The sequence below is a fragment of the Schistocerca gregaria genome, chromosome 2 (genome assembly GCF_023897955.1).
Source record: "Schistocerca gregaria isolate iqSchGreg1 chromosome 2, iqSchGreg1.2, whole genome shotgun sequence".
Taxonomy (NCBI): Eukaryota; Metazoa; Arthropoda; class Insecta; order Orthoptera; family Acrididae; genus Schistocerca; species Schistocerca gregaria.
Window position 1 is genome coordinate 531,897,906 of NC_064921.1, and position 13,221 is coordinate 531,911,126.

General features: G+C 38.6%; 1 protein-coding gene across 1 annotated transcript in view; it reads right to left on the minus strand.

Annotated features, from left to right (window-relative positions):
* Positions 1-13,221, minus strand: part of LOC126330513 (inactive rhomboid protein 1-like) — a 786,904-nt gene that overhangs the window by 65,100 nt on the left and 708,583 nt on the right. The window lies entirely within an intron of this gene.

A 13,221-nucleotide genomic window follows, 5' to 3' on the forward strand; every position in this document is an offset into this window, starting at 1 on the left:
GTTTAATATACTGTATTTATATGCCATTCATTTCTTACAGTGCTTTGTTTTCGAGATAGATTGGTGCAATGAAGTTTCTTTCCTTCTACATGTTGTATGTCCTTGTAAAAAGAGATCTACAGATTAATAAAGCTACTACTACTACTATTACTACTACTACTACTAAATTCTGATGCTGTAGCCTACCGAACTCCAATAATAATTTAAACATGCAAAAAATAAGATTCGCAAACATATAATACAGCATGGTAAAGATGCTGGACTGAAAAAAACATATGCAATGAAAACTGGAGAAAATCTATGCAGTTAGGAAATCTAAGTGATTTTGTATTATTTACTGCACTAAAAACCTCAGTAGAGTTGTATTTGCATAAAGAAGGATAATCAACAAATGCTAAACATCATCTCTCAATAGTCATTTGACATCCATTCCTGGATAAGTCCTCCTCCAGACATGCTAGACATGATAGTACGTCAAAGTCCATGTTGCTTCTGAATGATGTCACTTCTAATATTTATTAGGCTGTAGCTTCAGTATTTTTGAACCCTACCTGATCCATCTAACATACATTTGACTGAATACATGTGCACACCAATTATTTTTCATTATAGTCACAATTACATCTTTTACATAATTTTGTTCTGTCACCAACAAGTCCAACCCTTTGCCCATGTCATGAAAGACTGACAACAGTATGAACTAGAGTAATGCCTGTGGGTGCAGAGTACAATGGTTACCGTGTGTACCCCAAGACCATTAGGGTAGCTGTGAAAGTCATACAGGAATCCTGAAAAGTGATGGCCAACAAGGCTCTAGTGAAGATTTGATAGGGCTAACAAGTCAGTAGTGGACAACTCCTTTGCTTTCAGCTATCACATGAGCTTCAGACCGAAACCAATACTGAAAGTGACAAAAAATTTGAGTATATCTGCCAGGTATGATGGTCAACATGATCCTAATTAAAGACAGATTTGTCCACAGAAACATATAAAAATTGGTACTTATGTTGTATCCCTAGAAAAGGAAATAAGAATTTAGTAGATCACCAAGTAATAAGAGAGAGGAATGGGACAAAGTGAAATAATAAAGGGAATGGTAGTTAGGCGCAGGAAAAAGGAAATACGATGTGGTAGCCAGGAACAAACAAAAGAAGAAAGCATGTTGCAATAATAGTTGCTAAAGAGCTAGCAAACAAAATACTTAATGCAGAAAATGTAAGTGCCAGAATTATTAAAGTTTAGATAGTGACAGAAGAAAATATTCTCGATGTCATCCAAATGGCCTTGCTGCAGTGGTAACACAGGTTTCTGTCAGATCACCAAAGTTACACGCTTCCATGCTTGGCTAGCACTTGGATGGGTGACTGTCCAGGTCTACCAAGCACTGTTGGCATGCAGTGCCCCCTTATGAGGCCACTCAAGGAACTACTTGACTGAGAAGTAGCAGCTCCAGTCACAAGAACTTGCAATGGTTGGGAGACCAATGTGCTGATCACATGCTCCTCCGTATCTACATTCAGTGATGCCAAACAGTTGAGGATGACACAGTGGCTGGTTGGTACCATTGGGGCTTTTGAGGCCTGTTTGGATGGGGATGGGGAGAGGGAGGGGGGGAGGGGGGGGGAGAGAGAGAGAGAGAGAGAGAGAGAGAGAGAGAGAGAGAGAGAGAGAGAGAGAGAGAGAGAGAGAGATGGGGGGGGGGGGGGGGGAGCCACAAAAGTTAACCAAACTAAAACTATAAACAAAAGTATTTGGATAAATAATGATGTCACTGAAGCATGAGAAAAATTGAAATTATTCCATTAAGCAATGTTGAATAATAGACAAAATCTCCAGCTAAAGTAGGCTTTCAAAATGTATCAAGAATACTGTAAAGATTTATTAATACAGACCAGGAGCAACTACGTTGCAAACAAGCTTCAGGCTTCACGCAGTGTTACTACTGGCACCTGGGGAGTGATAAACAGTTTTAGAACTGACAGAGACAAATTCTGTATGGACTTTAATATTGGCCACTATAGGATGGTAGTAAAAGATCAACTTGAAATTGTTAATATATTCAATGAGTATTTTTCTTCAGCAGGGTAAGATATCAGTGACAAACATAATAACCTGCAGTATAATTTTAAAGGCAACCCATCTGAGCATTGCATACATCTAGCCCCCACCAACTGCAAAGAAATAATTAACAACATTAGCTCTCTAAAATCTTCCATTTCTGCAGGGCATGATGGTTTCAGTATTACTGTATTAAAAGTGTACAGACAAAATGTCTCTGTACCTCTGTCTGTAGCAGTAAATAATATAATAGAATCAGTCTCTTTCCCAGACAGACTAAAAATAGGTCCGCTAACACTGATCTTTAAAAGAGGAGACAAACACCAAATTCAAAACTACAGATCAAACTCAATACTTCCTGTCTTTCCAAAAGAGTTGAAAAAATCATATACAGCAGAATTATACACTTTCTCCAGATGCACAACCTAATATCTGAAAATGAAAATGGACACTTAAAATGTAAATTGACTAGCACACAAGCTGCTCATTTAATTGAGGCGATAATAGGTAGCACCAAGAACAAGCAATATGTTGCAGGTATATACCTCGGCCTTGAGAAACAACATAGAATCACAATAAAGAGAAGAACAACAAAGATTTTGACTCAGAAGATCAACTCCAGATGTTGTATTTACAGCCAGAAAGGCTGAGGAAAGAAATGGGAATTCATGAGACATTGTAGTTGCATTCATAGATATAAAAAAGGGATTTCACTCTGTTAGAAGGGAAGAGACATGGAAAGGTCTGAGAAGACTGTAATTGTCAAAATGAATGCAACTCAGAGTCAATTTTGCTATAAAAGATGGCAAAAAATCAGAATTGTTTAGAATTGACCGAGGGGCTCAACAAGGAAGTGTGCTCACACAAGTGCTCTGTAATATATTCACTGACATCATACACAAAATTAGCCAAGGGTCAACAGCAGATGATATGAAAATTGTAGCACATGCAGATGATGTGATGATTTGGGAAGAAAATTAACAGAAATAGGAAGATCAAATAAATACCTGGCATGGAGAGTAATTGAAGAAACTGTACTGGCAAAAATTGAGGTGATGCAAATCAACAGGAAAAATTTTAAAAAAGGAAGGATAGAAGTTGTGATGGAAAAATTATGAAAGCAGTAGATGCTTTCATCCCCCCCATGAGCCATAGACCTTGCCGTTGGTGGAGAGGCTTGTGTGCCTCAGCGATACAGATAGTCGTACCGTAGGTGCAACCACAACGGAGGGGTATATGTTGAGAGGCCAGACAAACGTATGGTTCCTGAAGAGGGGCAGCAGCCTTTTCAGTAGTTGCAGGGGAAACAGTCTGGATGATTGACTGATCTGGCCTTGTAACATTAACCAAAACGGCCTTGCTGTGCTGGTACTGCAAAGGGGCTGAAAGCAAGGGGAAACTACAGCCGTAATTTTTCCCGAGGGCATGCAGCTTTACTTTATGGATAAATGATGATGGCGTCCTCTTGGGTAAAATATTCCGGAGGTAAAATAGTCCCCCATTCGGATCTCCGGGTGGGGACTACGCAGGAGGACTTCGTTATCAGGAGAAAGAAAACTGGCGTTCTATGGATTGGAGCGTGGAATGTCAGATCCCTTAATTGGGCAGGTAGATTAGCAAATTTGAAAAGGGAAATGGATAGGTTAAAGTTAGATATAGTGGGAATTAGTGAAGTTTGGTGGCAGGAGGAACAAGACTTCTGGTCAGGTGACTACAGGGTTATAAACACAAAATCAAATAGGGGTAATGCAGGAGTAGGTTTAATAATGAATAAAAAAATAGGAGTGCAGGTAAGCTACTACAATCAACATAGTGAATGCATTATTGTGGCCAAGATAGACACGAAGCCCACACCTACGACAGTAGTACAAGTCTATATGCCAACTAGCTCTGCAAATGACGAAGAAATGGAAGAAATGTATGATGAGATAAAATAAATTATTCAGATAGTGAAAGGAGATGAAAATTTAATAGTCATGGGTGACTGCAATGCGAGAGTAGAAAAAGGAAGAGAAGGAAACGTAGTAGGTGAATATGGATTGGGGGTAAGAAATGAAAGAGGAAGCCGCCTGGTAGAATTTTGCACAGAGCACAACTTAATCATAGCTAACACTTGGTTCAAGAATCATAAGAGAAGGTTGTATACATGGAAGAATCCTGGAGATTCTGGAAGGTCTCAGATAGATTATATAATGGTAAGACAGAGATTTAGGAACCAGGTTTTAAATTGTAAGACATTTCCAGGGGCAGATGTGGACTCTGACCACAATCTATTGGTTATGAGCTGTAGATTGAAACTGAAGAAACTGCAAAAAGGTGGGAATTTAAGGAGATGGGACCTGGATAAACTGACTAAACCAGAGATTGTGCAGAGTTTCAGGAAGAGCATAAGGGAACGATTGACAAGAATGGGGGAAAGAAATACAGTAGAAGAAGAATGGGTAGCTTTGAGGGATGAAGTAGTGAAGGCAGCAGAGGATCAAGTAGGTAAAAAGACAAGGGCTAGTAGAAATCGTTGGGTGACAGATGAAATACTGAATTTAAATGAAGCAGGCAAAAAGGAATACAAACGTCTCAAAAATGAGATAAACAGGAAGTGCAAAATGGCTAAGCAGGGATGGCTAGACGACAAATGTAAGGATGTAGAGGCTTATCTCACTAGGGGTAAGGTAGATACTGCCTGCGGGTAAATTAAAGAGACTTTGGAGAAAAGAGAACCACTTGTATGAATATCAAGAGCTCAGAGGGAAACCCAATTCTAAGCAAAGATGGAAAAGCAGATAGGTGGAAGTAGTATATAGAGGGACTATACAAGGGCAATGTACTTGAGGGTAATATTATAGAAAGGGAAGAGGATGTAGGTGAAGATGAAATGGGAGATATGATACTGCGTGAAGAATTTGATAGAGCACTGAAAGACGTAAGTCGAAACAAGGCCTCAGGAGTAGACAACATTCCATTAGAATTACTGACAGCCTTGGAAGAGCCAGTCCTGACAAAACTCTGCCATCTGGTGAGCAAAATGTATGAGACAGGTGAAATACCCTCAGACTTCAAGAAGAGTATAATAATTCCAATCCCAAAGAAAGCAGATGTTGACAGATGTGAAAATTACCGAACTATCAGTTTAATAAGTCACATCTGCAAAATACTAACGCGAATTCTTTACAGACGAATGGAAAAACAAGTAAAAGCTGACCTCGGGGAAGACCAGTTTGGATTCCGTAGAAGTATGGGAACACGTGAGGCAATACTGACCCTATGACTCATCTTAGGCACTAAATTAAGAAAAGGCAAACCTACGTTTCTAGCATTTGTAGACTTGGAGAAAGCTTTTGACAATGTTGACTGGAATACTCTCTTTCAAATTCTGAAGGTGGCAAGGGTAAAATACCGGGAACAAAAGGCTATTTACAATTTGTGCAGAAACCAGATGACAGTTATAAGAGTCGAGGGACATGAAAGGGAAGCAGTGGTTGGGAAGGGAGTGAGACAGGGTTGTAGCCTCTTCCCGGTGTTATTTAATCTGTATATTGAGCAAGCAGTAAAGGAAACAAAAGAAAAATTTGAAGTAGGCATTAAAATCCATGGACAAGAAATAAAAACTTTAATCTTCGCTGATGACATTGTAATTCAGTCAGAGACAGCAAAGGACTTGGAAGAGCAGTTGAACGGAATGGATAGTGTCTTGAAAGGAGGATATAAGATGAACATCAACAAAAGCAAAATGAGGATAATGGAATGTAGTCGAATTAAGTCGGGTGATGCTGAGGGAATTAGATTAGGAAATGAGACACTTAAAGTAGTAAAGGAGTTTTGCTATTTAGGGAGTAAAATAACTGATGATGGTCGAAGTAGAGACGATATAAAATGTAGACTGGCAATGGCAAGGAAAGCGTTTCTGAAGAAGAGAAATGTTAACACATCGAGTATAGATTTAAGTGTCAGGAAGATGTTTCTGAAAGTATTTGTATGGAGTGTAGCCATGTATGGAAGTGAGACGTGGACGATAAATAGTTTGGACAAGAAGAGAATAGAAGCTTTTGAAATGTGGTGCTACATAAGAATGCGGAAGATTAGATGGGTAGATCACATAACTAATGAGGAGGTATTGAATAGGATTGGGGAGAAGAGGAGTTTGTGGCACAACTTGACTAGAAGAAGGGATCGGTTGGTAGGACATGTTCTGAGGCACCAAGGGATCACCAATTTAGTATTGGAGGGCAGCGTGGAGGGTAAAAATCGTAGAGGTCAAGAAATGAATACACTAAGCAGATCCAGAAGGATGTAGGCTGCAGTAGGTACTGGGAGATGAAGCAGCTTGCACAGTGTAGAGTAGCATGGAAAGCTGCATCAAACCAGTCTCAGGACTGAAGACCACAACAACAAAGATGCTTTCATATAACTTCAGAGAAGACAGAAAGAAGAGTACGATACACAAGTCATATTATCTGACAATTTTGACCTATGGATCAGAATGTTGGACTTGCATAAAGGAACATCTGAGCAAAATACAAACAACAGCGATTCACTTTCTATAAAGGATCCTGGGTAAGATGAGAAGGGAAAGGATAAGGAATGAAACATAATGAAATACCCTTCAGATCAATCGCCTAACTTTTGTATTGAGAGAAATAGGCTTAAATGATTTGACTACGTTAAAACAATAGCACAAGAAAGACTCCAAAAAAGAGCTTTATAGTGGGCAGAATCTGGACGAAGCCCAGTTGGAAGACCATAAACAAGAGTGATAGACAAGGTAAAGGATTATGTGAACCAAAGAGGACTTCAGTGGGAGGAAATGCTGGATGACAGTGTGTGGGGGAAAAGAGAAGCTTCAAAGAGGCTCTGTAAATGACGTGTATAAGCAGAAATGTTTCAGAAAGAAGAAAATGAAACTTAATTTTGTTCTATGGTTCATTTTTGTTTTATTTTCTCTCTTGGTAATTATCACTGTGAATCTCTCAATAGTAAATTGGAGAAGCCCTAAAGCTTTGAATGGTTTTCACGTTAACAGTCCATGTTTCACTTCCATAAGTGAATACTGGTAAAATATAGTGACTATGAACTTTCCTTGGCAGGCAGATTGGAAGCTTAGTTTTGAAATTCTGTTTTGTTTACCAAAGGCAAGTCAGGTAACTTTTACTCTTCTCTTAATTTCTTTTCTACTCCATTCAGTTGTTGTATTCAACCATCCCAAATACAATAACCCTTCAACTGCCTCTGTGACATAATTGTGACTTCATACTATTTTCTTTGCAGTGTATACATGACTGTAACCTTCCTACAGGGGGAGGCAGCTAAGAAAGAGCATTACAAAAATATATACAGAACAAATAAATATATTGTGGTGTAACTTTTGCTAAGTTACAGTGGGCTACGTCGTACAATTTCTCACATATGTAAGTAATTTTATAGTTGGTCAATTATGTCACTGATTTTGTTTAAAGGAAGTAAAGACAATTTGCTGTGGCATGGAAAGAGCCTTTGAAGACAACTTCAGCTTTATAGCAAATGTGGAGCCTGATCAAATAGTAACAAGACAACAGCACCACAAACAACTGTCCTACCTCCAAGAGAAAGAATGCCACAAATGTCTGCCCTGCTGTACCAAATGGAAGCAAATACATAACTCGGTTTATCTGTGTACTTGAAGTCCATCAGTCTGTGCTGTACTGTTGTAGTGGTTAAACAACCTGTTTGTGCAGGTATTCAGCAGTTAACAATTTATATGGCAGTAAAAAATGCAGGCGTTACTTTCATTTATGACTAATGTCTCCAAACTGTTGGAGCAGCAGTGTTGTGTGATGGAAGGTATCCTCATCACATCCAGTGCTCATGACAAGTCCGATATCATGAAGGTGATAATAAGGATGCTAAAGAAATAAATAATCTGTATTTACTATCATGACAACAAAATTTGAATAAACTGGAAGTGTGAAGAATAAAATACATGAATGAAAAGAACAGCAACTGATGAGAGAAATGTAACTAATGTTCAGGAGTGTTAAAACATGAGCCACATGTCACTATGAGGCAATTTGAATACGCATTTGGGATCAGCCTAAAGAGTATTCTGAGAGTATAAGAAGCCAAACACATTTCATCCTTTCCACATTTTGCTCCATCAGCAGCTTCAGGCCAGAGTTTCAAAACTGGTTACTGTTCTCTATGTGATGTCTACAAACACTGAATAGATGCAAGGCTTTATATGTGGATGGAGTATTGTTAACAGACTATGGCAAATCAATCTTCACAATACACACTACTGATCAGCTAAGTGTTGATTCTGCCTGAGGATAAACAACAACCCTGGTCTGTCAGTGTGTGGTATGGGCTTTTCAGTAGTCACATAATTTGTTCCTGTTTTATTGTTAGGACTCTAAATGGCTACATATATCTACAGTTACCAATTATATGCTGTCACAGTTATTGGACATGACACAGCCCATATACCAATGTGAAGGATGTCCCACTAATGTTGCATACATAATTTTAGACCTTAACAGAAAAGTTAGAAAAAATGAAAGTTACAGAGGAAAAGCAAAATGGCCTTTTCTAATAGCGTGAAAAATGAAACCAAGTATTCTACATAACTCCTCATGATATGAAATGACATATAACATGTGGCTGTACTGCTATAATTTTCAATGAAACTTCATCAGTTTGATCTGCAGCTTCTTGTGTTTTCTGTGTTTTCAGTTAAAATTGTTGGTTGTGAGGTCCGCCAGTTATGCAAAATGCCATTTTTTCTCAGTACCCAAACATGTGTTTTGGCATCACTGTTCCATCATCAGTGGGTTTTCACTTTTATTTATTCTGTTATGTGAACAATTCTGTTAAATAATTATAAAATTATATGCATCTTTAGTTCAAACAATAGATTGTTTATTTTTGTAAATATCTTTACATTTGGTGTGCAAGCATCACTTGTGTGTCAATTACTACAGGCAGCTTGTCATCTGCAACCAAACAATGTTGACGAGAAAGTTTTTAGCTGGGAGTTAACCTACCTTCTAGAATGTCTTCTGGGACACATGGCAAACCACACTCACACTGTGTTTTGGTGAAGTGAAAAGTGTTTTACTACGTTATTTGTGGAAAATACTTGTTATAGTTATGTGTGCATCACAACACCTCAGCATGATGCGGAGAATGGAAGTGCTTGCCACACGAAAACATAAGTAAAAATGAATATAGGCATTAAACATTAGGACATATTAAATTACATTCTAGAAGATAGATTAACTCCGAGCAAAAACCTTCCTCATCAAGATCATTTGGTTGTAGATGACAAGCCACCTGTAGTAATTAACACACAAGTGATCCAGAAAATTCATACATACCAAATGTAAATATATTAAAAACAAAGATTCCAAGACTTACCAAGCGGGAAAGCGCCAGTAGATAGGCACAATGAATAAAACACACAAACACACACACAGAATTTGAGCTTTCGCAACCGGTGGCTGCTTCGTCAGGAAAGAGGGAAGGAAAAGGAAAGATGAAAGGATGTGGGTTTTAAGGGAGAGGGTAAGGAGTCATTCCAATCCCGGGAGCGGAAAGACTTACCTTAGGGGGAAAATAGGATAGGTATATACTCGCGCACACACATACACACGCATATCCATCCATACATACACAGACACCAGCAGACATATTTAAAGGCAAAGAGTATGGGCAGAGATGTAAGTCAAGGCGGAAGTGTGGAGGCAAAGATGATGTTGAATGACTGGTGATGTATGAGTGGCGGCAACTTGAAATTAGCGGAGATTGAGTCCTGGTAAATAACGGGAAGAGAGGATATATTGAAGGGCAAGTTCCCATCTCCGGAGTTCGGATAGGTTTGTGTTGGTGGGAAGTATCCAGATTACTTGGACGGTGTAACACTGTGCCAAGATGTGCTGGCTGTGCACCAAGGCATGTTTAGCCACAGGGTGATCCTCATTACCAACAAACACTGTCTGCCTGTGTCCATTCATGCGAATGGACAGTTTGTTGCTGGTAGGGAAGGTGCTTTGGGGATTTCATACCCTCTGACTCCTACCCTTGAAACCGCTCCCGGTGTAAAACCTGTCCTATGCACCCTCCCACCACCACCTACTCCAGTCCTGTAACCCGGAAGGTGTACACAATCAAAGGCAGAGCCACATGTGAAAGCACCCACGTGATTTACCAACTGACCTGCCTACACTGTGACGCTTTCTATGTGGTAATGACCAGCAACAAACTGTCCATTCGCATGAATGGACACAGGCAGACAGTGTTTGTTGGTAATGAGGATCACCCTGTGGCTAAACATGCCTTGGTGCACAGCCAGCACATCTTGGCACAGTGTTACACCGTCCGAGTTATCTGGATACTTCCCACCAACACCAACCTATCCGAACTCCGGAGATGGGAACTTGCCCTTCAATATATCCTCTCTTCTCGTTATCCACCAGGCCTCAATCTCCGCTAATTTCAAGTTGCTGCCACTCATACCTCACCTGTCATTCAGCATCATCTTTGCCTCCACACTTCCGCCTTGACTATCATCTCTGCCCATACTCTTTACCTTTAAATATATCTGCTTGTGTCTGTGTATGTATGTATGGATATGTGTGTGTATGTGTGTGCGCGAGTATATACCTATCCTTTTTTCCCCCTAAGGTAAGTCTTTCCGCTCCCGGGATTGGAATGACTCCTTACCGTCTCCCTTAAAACCCACATCCTTTCATCTTTCCTTTTCCTTCCCTCTTTCCTGACGAAGCAGCCGCCGGTTGCGAAAGCTCAAATTCTGTGTGTGTGTTTGTGGGTTTTATTCATTGTGCCTATCTACCGGCGCTTTCCCGCTTGGTAAGTCTTGGAATCTTTGTTTTTAATATATTTTTCCCATGTGGAAGTTTCTTTCTATTTTATTTATACCAAATGTAAAAGTATTTACAAATAGAAATGACCTATTGTTTGAACTAAAGATGCACATAATTTCATAATCATTTAACAAAAATGTTCACACTACAGAATAAATAAAAACAAAAACCCACTGATGATGGCACAATGGTGCCAAAACATGTTTGGGTACTGAAAAAAATGGTGTTTTGCATAACTGGCGGACCTCATATACAACACTTCCAATGAAACTGAATGTGCAGTATTGGCCCATCTGTAATCGTTAAGGCATGTGTCACTGCTCAATTTCAACATTGAGCACTTGATATGCCAGACATAATAAAAAAGACAAGGTGTACATGAGTTACACATTTGCTTACGTTTGATACGGCAGGCTAGACATTTGTGGGGCATTTTTTCTTGGTGATGTGACAGTGATGTGAAGCTCTGTTATATTGTTTCTATTTGATCAAGTTTCACACTCATCACAGTCCTCTTCAAAGGCTCTTTCATATGCCATAAAAAAGTATAATTCAAATAAAATTGGTGTTATAATTTTGCAGCTATAAACGTTAAATATAACACGATTATGTCAGAAAATTCACCTCGCTGTCTGCAATGACTTAAAAGAAATCACACCTTGATATCTTCACACATTATAGATATATTCTGAGTGGTTGTCATTATTGTCTCAGCCTACACAATTTCACTGATTACTTGCAAGTCGTCCATTGTGCTAATTTATATCTACTTTTAAAGACAGTGTGTTCCTTTGAATTGTTAATAATCAAATGATTTTGCATACAGTTAGTAACTGTTTTACTGAGTATCTTGCATATAACAAAAAGGAATTTGATAGATCTATAGTTTTTTATGGTTTTTCTGTATCCTTTTTAGTGAAGCAGGACCATTACAGCACTGTTCAAGATTTGTAGGGTTTCTTTATTTTGCAGATATACTACAAACCATTCTTCAAGTTCCTTGTTATTTCTCCAGCTTTAATTATTTCTACTGAAACATGATTATCTTCAGGCATCTTTCCTTTCCTCATATCTCAATTGGATTACACATCCCACCTGAAATTCCTTCCAGAATGTTATTTTCATTACTAACTGTGTTGCTAAGTCATCTCTTAAACTTAATAAATACTTACAGAAATTTTTGAATACCTGTATAGTGCTTTCTGTTGCTTATTAGTTATGCAGCCACTTGCCATAACAAATAATGAAATGTAATTATCACCTAGCAATAAGTATCCGTTTCGTCTTATTCACACACTTACTGTCTTCAGTTGCGTCTTTTATAAAATTTTCGTTATAATATCTTATCATACCCTCAAACACAATTCCTAATGGTTTTGTTCAGTCTCGACTTTTTGTCGTGTTTTCTTATGGTTTTCGCAGAATTCTCACACCCTACATAACAGCTGGCTTGTTTTATTTGCAATTAGATTTCCAATAGAAACTTATTTTTGTGCTTGCTTCAGCAGCTATCAATGAATATTGCTTTCAGTCTATGTGTGTAGGCCTGTAAGCTTCATTTTCAAAGCTGATAAATTTGTGTAATTTGCTAAATCTCCCTCATTTTAAATAAACACATCTACCTTTTTGATTTATAATCTAACAAGTTTCATTTCTTCTATCTCTGCACCTTTTTAATCTTGAGTCCTTAAAATTCTACAGACCATCACGTCTTGTACAAAAAATGTTTTAGGATGATTAAATGCAGTATAAGTTATTTACTGCTTAATAAAATACAGTGAATTTAATTTTCAGTTCCATTTGGTACTAGCCAAGTCAATTTTCTATTTGTTTCCTCCTGGATGAATACGTTACAGTCAAGTATGCCTCATTCCATATCTTATGATCTCTTCAAAGGTTATCATGGTCTATGGTTAGAATCATTGATTACCAATCATAAGGTCCTGGATGTCTGGTTCCATTCCAGTCACTCCTTAGATTTTGAATATAAATCATCTGGAATGGCATCTAAAACTTCCTCATCCACTTGTGGTGACCATTGACTGCCAGTAGCTGCCACCTATGAAGTGCAGAGTAAACGATCTTTGGGTACTTGTTGTTCTTTGGGTTGGTCTTGTGGACTTGGGTCATGATGTGTGTGTTGTGATTTTCTGAAGTGTTTTTCTTGTGTTTTCTGTAATTACACATGCCTTAATAAAAGTGCCTGATCGTAATAGGTTGGAGTGTTCTGTGCATGGTCAGTTGGTATAGCCAGAAAACCCACACTGGTGACCCCAAGTTGTGAAAATACATTGCATTCGTTTGCTGTGTA